This window comes from Anomaloglossus baeobatrachus, unplaced genomic scaffold (assembly GCF_048569485.1).
Source record: "Anomaloglossus baeobatrachus isolate aAnoBae1 unplaced genomic scaffold, aAnoBae1.hap1 Scaffold_31, whole genome shotgun sequence".
Taxonomy (NCBI): Eukaryota; Metazoa; Chordata; class Amphibia; order Anura; family Aromobatidae; genus Anomaloglossus; species Anomaloglossus baeobatrachus.
In genome coordinates, this window is record NW_027442512.1 from 1,440,141 (window position 1) to 1,447,645 (window position 7,505).

Sequence of the window (7,505 nt, forward strand, 5' to 3'; positions counted from 1 at the left end):
TTCGGCATTTTGAAGCGAAATTGTTCTTTTGGGGGGCTATTGCAATTTTTTGCCATTTTGAGGCGAAATTGTTCCTTTGGGGGGGTATTGCAACTTTTGGCCATTTTGAAGCAAAATTGTTCCTTTCGGGGGTATTGCAATTTTCAGCATTTTGAGGCGAAATTGTTCCTTTGGGGGGGTATTGCAATTTTTTGCCATTTTGAGGCAAAATTGTTCCTTTGGGGGGGTATTGCAACTTTTGGCCATTTTGAAGCGAAATTGTTCCTTTCGGGGGGTATTGCAACTTTTTGGCATTTTGAGGCGAAATTGTTCCTTTGGGGGGTATTGCAACTTTGGGCCATTTTGAAGCGAAATTGTTCCTTTGGGGGGGTATTGCAACTTTTCGGCATTTTGAGGCGAAATTGTTCCTTTGGGGGCGTATTGCAATTTTTTTTTCATTTTGAGGTGAAATTTTTCCTTTGGGGGGGTAATGCAACTTTTGGCCATTTTGAAGCGAAATTGTTCCTTTGGGGGGTATTGCAACTTTTGGCCATTTTGAAGCGAAATTGTTCCTTTCGGGGGGTATTGCAACTTTTCGGCATTTTGAGGCGAAATTGTTCCTTTGGGGGGGTTTTGCAATTTTTTGCCATTTTGAGGCGAAATTGTTCCTTTTGGGGGAATTGCAACTTTTGGCCATATTGAAGCGAAATTGTTCCTTTGGGGGGTATTGCAATTTTTGGCCATTTTGAGGCGAAATTGTTCCTTTCCTTTGGGGGGTATTGCAATTTTTTGCCATTTTGAGGCGAAATTGTTCCTTTCGGGGGTATTGCAACTTTTCAGCATTTTGAGGAGAAATTGTTCCTTTGGGGGGGTATTGCAATTTTTTGCCATTTTGAGGCGAAATTGTTCCTTTTGGGGGGTATTGCAACTTTTGGCCATTTTGAAGCGAAATTGTTCCTTTGGGGGGGATTTCAATTTTTTGCCATTTTGAGGCGAAATTGTTTCTTTGGGGGGGTATTGCAACTTTTGGCCATATTGAAGCGAAATTGTTTCTTTGGGGGGGTACTGCAACTTTTGGCCATTTTGAAGCGAAATTGTTCCTTTCGGGGGGTATTGCAACTTTTCGGCATTTTGAGGCGAAATTGTTCCTTTGGGGAGGTATTGCAACTTTTGGCCATTTTGAAGCGAAATTGTTCCTTTCGGGGGGTATTGCAATTTTTGGCCATTTTGAGGCGAAATTGTTCCTTTGGGGGGGTATTGCAATTTTTTGACATTTTGAGGCGAAATTGTTGCTTTGGGGGGGGTTTTGCTTCTTTTGGCCATTTTGAAGCGAAATTGTTCCTTTCGGGGGGTATTGCAACTTTTCAGCATTTTGAGGCGAAATTGTTCCTTTGGGGGGGTATTGCAACTTTTGGCCATTTTGAAGCGAAATTGTTCCTTTGGGGGGTATTGCAACTTTTCGGCATTTTGAGGCGAAATTGTTCCTTTGGGAGGGTATTGCAATTTTTTGCCATTTTGAGGCGAAATTGTTCCTTTGGGGGGGTATTGCAACTTTTGGCCATTTTGAAGCGAAATTGTTCCTTTCGGGGGGTATTGCAACTTTTCGGCATTTTGAGGCGAAATTGTTCATTTGGGGGGGTTTGCAATTTTTTGCCATTTTGAGGCGAAATTGTTCCTTTGGGGGGGTACTGCAACTTTTGGCCATATTGAAGCGAAATTGTTCCTTTGGGGGGGTATTGCAATTTTTGGCCATTTTGAGGCGAAATTGTTCCTTTCCTTTGGGGGGGTATTGCAATTTTTTGCCATTTTGAGGTGAAATTGTTCCTTTGGGGGGGTATTGCAACTTTTGGCCATTTTGAAGCGAAATTGTTCCTTTCGGGGGGTATTGCAACTTTTCGGCATTTTGAGGCGAAATTGTTCCTTTGGGGGGGTATTGCAACTTTTGGCCATATTGAAGCGAAATTGTTCCTTTGGGGGGTATTGCAATTTTTGGCCATTTTGAGGCAAAATTGTTCCTTTCCTTTGGGGGGTATTGCAATTTTTTGCCATTTTGAGGCGAAATTGTTCCTTTGGGAGGGTATTGCAACTTTTGGCCATTTTGAAGCAAAATTGTTCCTTTCGGGGGTATTGCAACTTTTCAGCATTTTGAGGAGAAATTGTTCCTTTGGGGGGGTATTGCAATTTTTTGCCATTTTGAGGCGAAATTGTTCCTTTTGGGGGGTATTGCAACTTTTGGCCATTTTGAAGCGAAATTGTTCCTTTGGGGGGGATTTCAATTTTTTGCCATTTTGAGGCGAAATTGTTTCTTTGGGGGGGTATTGCAACTTTTGGCCATATTGAAGCGAAATTGTTTCTTTGGGGGGGTATTGCAACTTTTGGCCATTTTGAAGCGAAATTGTTCCTTTCGGGGGGTATTGCAACTTTTCGGCATTTTGAGGCAAAATTGTTCCTTTGGGGAGGTATTGCAACTTTTGGCCATTTTGAAGCGAAATTGTTCCTTTCGGGGGGTATTGCAATTTTTGGCCATTTTGAGGCGAAATTGTTCCTTTGGGGGGGTATTGCAATTTTTTGACATTTTGAGGCGAAATTGTTGCTTTGGGGGGGGTTTTGCTTCTTTTGGCCATTTTGAAGCGAAATTGTTCCTTTCGGGGGGTATTGCAACTTTTCAGCATTTTGAGGCGAAATTGTTCCTTTGGGGGGGTATTGCAACTTTTGGCCATTTTGAAGCGAAATTGTTCCTTTGGGGGGTATTGCAACTTTTCGGCATTTTGAGGCGAAATTGTTCCTTTGGGAGGGTATTGCAATTTTTTGCCATTTTGAGGCGAAATTGTTCCTTTGGGGGGGTATTGCAACTTTTGGCCATTTTGAAGCGAAATTGTTCCTTTCGGGGGGTATTGCAACTTTTCGGCATTTTGAGGCGAAATTGTTCATTTGGGGGGGTTTGCAATTTTTTGCCATTTTGAGGCGAAATTGTTCCTTTGGGGGGGTACTGCAACTTTTGGCCATATTGAAGCGAAATTGTTCCTTTGGGGGGGTATTGCAATTTTTGGCCATTTTGAGGCGAAATTGTTCCTTTCCTTTGGGGGGGTATTGCAATTTTTTGCCATTTTGAGGTGAAATTGTTCCTTTGGGGGGGTATTGCAACTTTTGGCCATTTTGAAGCGAAATTGTTCCTTTCGGGGGGTATTGCAACTTTTCGGCATTTTGAGGCGAAATTGTTCCTTTGGGGGGGTATTGCAACTTTTGGCCATTTTGAAGCGAAATTGTTCCTTTTGGGGGGTATTACAACTTTTAGGCATTTTGAGGGGAAATTGTTCCTTTGGGGGGTATTGCAATTATTTGCCATTTTGAGGCGAAATTGTTCCTGGGGGGTATTGCAACTTTTGGCCATTTTGAAGCGAAATTGTTCCTTTCGGGGGGTATTGCAACTTTTCGGCATTTTGAGGCGAAATTGTTCCTTTGGGGGGGTATTGCAATTTTTTGCCATTTTGAGGCGAAATTGTTCCTGGGGGGTATTGCAACTTTTGGCCATTTTGAAGCGAAATTGTTCCTTTCGGGGGGTATTGCAACTTTTCGGCATTTTGAGGCGAAATTGTTCCTTTGGGGGGGTATTGCAACTTTTGGCCATTTTGAAGCGAAATTGTTCCTTTCGGGGGGTATTGCAACTTTTCGGCATTTTGAGGGGAAATTGTTCCTTTGGGGGGGTATTGCAATTTTTTGCCATTTTGAGACGAAATTGTTCCTGGGGGGGTATTGCAACTTTTGGCCATTTTGAAGAGAAATTGTTCCTTTTGGGGGGTATTGCAACTTTTCGGCATTTTGAGGCGAAATTGTTCCTTTGGGGGGGTATTGCAATTTTTTGCCATTTTGAGGCAAAATTGTTCCTGGGGGGGTATTGCAACTTTTCGCCATTTTGAAGCGAATTTTTTCCTTTCGGGGGGTATTGCAACTTTTCGGCATTTTGAGGCGAAATTGTTCATTTGGGGGGGTTTGCAATTTTTTGCCATTTTGAGGCGAAATTGTTCCTTTGGGGGGGTACTGCAACTTTTGGCCATATTGAAGCGAAATTGTTCCTTTGGGGGGGTATTGCAATTTTTGGCCATTTTGAGGCGAAATTGTTCCTTTCCTTTGGGGGGGTATTGCAATTTTTTGCCATTTTGAGGTGAAATTGTTCCTTTGGGGGGGTATTGCAACTTTTGGCCATTTTGAAGCGAAATTGTTCCTTTCGGGGGGTATTGCAACTTTTCGGCATTTTGAGGCGAAATTGTTCCTTTGGGGGGGTATTGCAACTTTTGGCCATTTTGAAGCGAAATTGTTCCTTTTGGGGGGTATTACAACTTTTAGGCATTTTGAGGGGAAATTGTTCCTTTGGGGGGTATTGCAATTATTTGCCATTTTGAGGCGAAATTGTTCCTGGGGGGTATTGCAACTTTTGGCCATTTTGAAGCGAAATTGTTCCTTTCGGGGGGTATTGCAACTTTTCGGCATTTTGAGGCGAAATTGTTCCTTTGGGGGGGTATTGCAATTTTTTGCCATTTTGAGGCGAAATTGTTCCTGGGGGGTATTGCAACTTTTGGCCATTTTGAAGCGAAATTGTTCCTTTCGGGGGGTATTGCAACTTTTCGGCATTTTGAGGCGAAATTGTTCCTTTGGGGGGGTATTGCAACTTTTGGCCATTTTGAAGCGAAATTGTTCCTTTCGGGGGGTATTGCAACTTTTCGGCATTTTGAGGGGAAATTGTTCCTTTGGGGGGGTATTGCAATTTTTTGCCATTTTGAGACGAAATTGTTCCTGGGGGGGTATTGCAACTTTTGGCCATTTTGAAGAGAAATTGTTCCTTTTGGGGGGTATTGCAACTTTTCGGCATTTTGAGGCGAAATTGTTCCTTTGGGGGGGTATTGCAATTTTTTGCCATTTTGAGGCAAAATTGTTCCTGGGGGGGTATTGCAACTTTTCGCCATTTTGAAGCGAATTTTTTCCTTTCGGGGGGTATTGCAACTTTTCGGCATTTTGAGGCGAAATTGTTCCTTTGGGGGGGTATTGCAACTTTTGGCCATTTTGAAGCGAAATTGTTCCTTTCGGGGGGTATTGCAACTTTTCGGCATTTTGAGGCGAAATTGTTCATTTGGGGGGAGTATTGCAATTTTTTGCCATTTTGAGGCGAAATCTTTCTTTTAGGGGGGTATTGCAACTTTTGGTCGTTTTGAGGTGAAATTGTTCCTTTGGGGGGGTATTGCATCTTTTGGCCATTTTGAAGCGAAATTGTTCCTTTCGGGGGATATTGCAACTTTTCGGCATTTTGAAGCGAAATTGTTCCTTTGGGGGGGTATTGCAACTTTTGGCCATTTTGAAGCGAAATTGTTCCTTTCGGGGGGTATTGCAACTTTTCGGCATTTTGAGGTGAAATTATTCCTTTGGGGGGGTATTGCAATTTTTTTTTCATTTTGAGGCGAAATTGTTGCTTTGGGGGGTTTTGCTTCTTTTGGCCATTTTGAAGCGAAATTGTTCCTTTCGGGGGGTATTGCAACTTTTGGCCATTTTGAAGCGAAATTGTTCCTTTGGGAGGGTATTGCAATTTTTTGCCATTTTGAGGCGAAATTGTTCCTTTGGGGGGGTATTGCAACTTTTTGCCATTTTGAAGCGAAATTGTTCCTTTCGGGGGGTATTGCAACTTTTCGGCATTTTGAGGCGAAATTGTTCCTTTGGGGGGGTTTGCAATTTTTTGCCATTTTGAGGCGAAATTGTTTCTTTGGGGGGGTATTGCAATTTTTGGCCATTTTGAGGCGAAATTGTTCCTTTCCTTTGGGGGGGTATTGCAATTTTTTGCCATTTTGAGGCGAAATTGTTCCTGGGGGGGTATTGCAACTTTTGGCCATTTTGAAGCGAAATTGTTCCTTTCGGGAGGTATTGCAACTTTTCGGCATTTTGAGGCGAAATTGTTCCTTTGGGGGGTATTGCAATTTTTTGCCATTTTGAGGCGAAATTGTTCCTTTGGGGGGGTATTGCAACTTTTGGCCATTTTGAAGCGAAATTGTTCCTTTCGGGGGGTATTGCAACTTTTCGGCATTTTGAGGCGAAATTGTTCCTTTGGGGGGGGTTTGCAATTTTTTGCCATTTTGAGGCGAAATTGTTCCTTTGGGGGGGTATTGCAATTTTTGGCCATTTTGAGGCGAAATTGTTCCTTTCTTTTGGGGGGGTATTGCAACTTTTGGCCATTTTGAAGCGAATTTGTTCCTTTCGGGGGGTATTGCAACTTTTCGGCATTTTGAGGCGAAATTGTTCCTTTGGGGGGGTATTGCAACTTTTGGCCATTTTGAAGCGAAATTGTTCCTTTCGGGGGGTATTGCAACTTTTCGGCATTTTGAGGCGAAATTGTTCATTTGGGGGGGTATTGCAATTTTTTGCCATTTTGAGGCGAAATCTTTCCTTTAGGGGGGTATTGCAACTTTTGGTCGTTTTGAGGCGAAATTGTTCCTTGGGGGGGTATTGCATCTTTTGGCCATTTTGAAGCGAAATTGTTCCTTTTGGGGGATATTGAAACTTTTCGGCATTTTGAAGCGAAATTGTTCCTTTGGGAGGGTATTGCAATTTTTTGCCATTTTGAGGCGAAATTGTTCCTTTGGGGGGGTATTGCAACTTTTGGCCATTTTGAAGCGAAATTGTTCCTTTCGGGGGGTATTGCAACTTTTCGGCATTTTGAGGCGAAATTGTTCCTTTGGGGGGTTTGCAATTTTTTGCCATTTTGAGGCGAAATTGTTTCTTTGGGGGGGTATTGCAATTTTTGACCATTTTGAGGCGAAATTGTTCCTTTCCTTTGGGGGGGTATTGCAATTTTTTGCCATTTTGAGGTGAAATTGTTCCTTTGGGGGGGTATTGCAACTTTTGGCCATTTTTAAGCGAAATCGTTCCTTTCGGGGGGTATTGCAACTTTTCGGCATTTTGAGGCGAAATTGTTCCTTTGGGGGGGTATTGCAATTTTTTGCCATTTTGAGGCGAAATTGTTCCTGGGGGGGTATTGCAACTTTTGGCCATTTTGAAGCGAAATTGTTCCTTTCGGGGGGTATTGCAACTTTTCGGCATTTTGAGGCGAAATTGTTCCTTTGGGGGGTATTGCAATTTTTTGCCATTTTGAGGTGAAATTGTTCCTTTGGGGGGGTATTGCAACTTTTGGCCATTTTGAAGCGAAATTGTTCCTTTCGGGGGGTATTGCAACTTTTCGGCATTTTGAGGGGAAATTGTTCCTTTGGGGGGGTATTGCAATTTTTTGCCATTTTGAGGCAAAATTGTTCCTGGGGGGGTATTGCAACTTTTGGCCATTTTGAAGCGAAATTGTTCCTTTCAGGGGTATTGCAACTTTTCGGCATTTTGAGGCGAAATTGTTCCTTTGGGGGGGATTGCAATTTTTTGCCATTTTGAGGCAAAATTGTTCCTGGGGGGGTATTGCAACTTTTGGCCATTTTGAAGCGAAATTGTTCCTTTCGGGGGGTATTGCAACTTTTCGGCATTTTGAGGCGAAATTGTTCCTT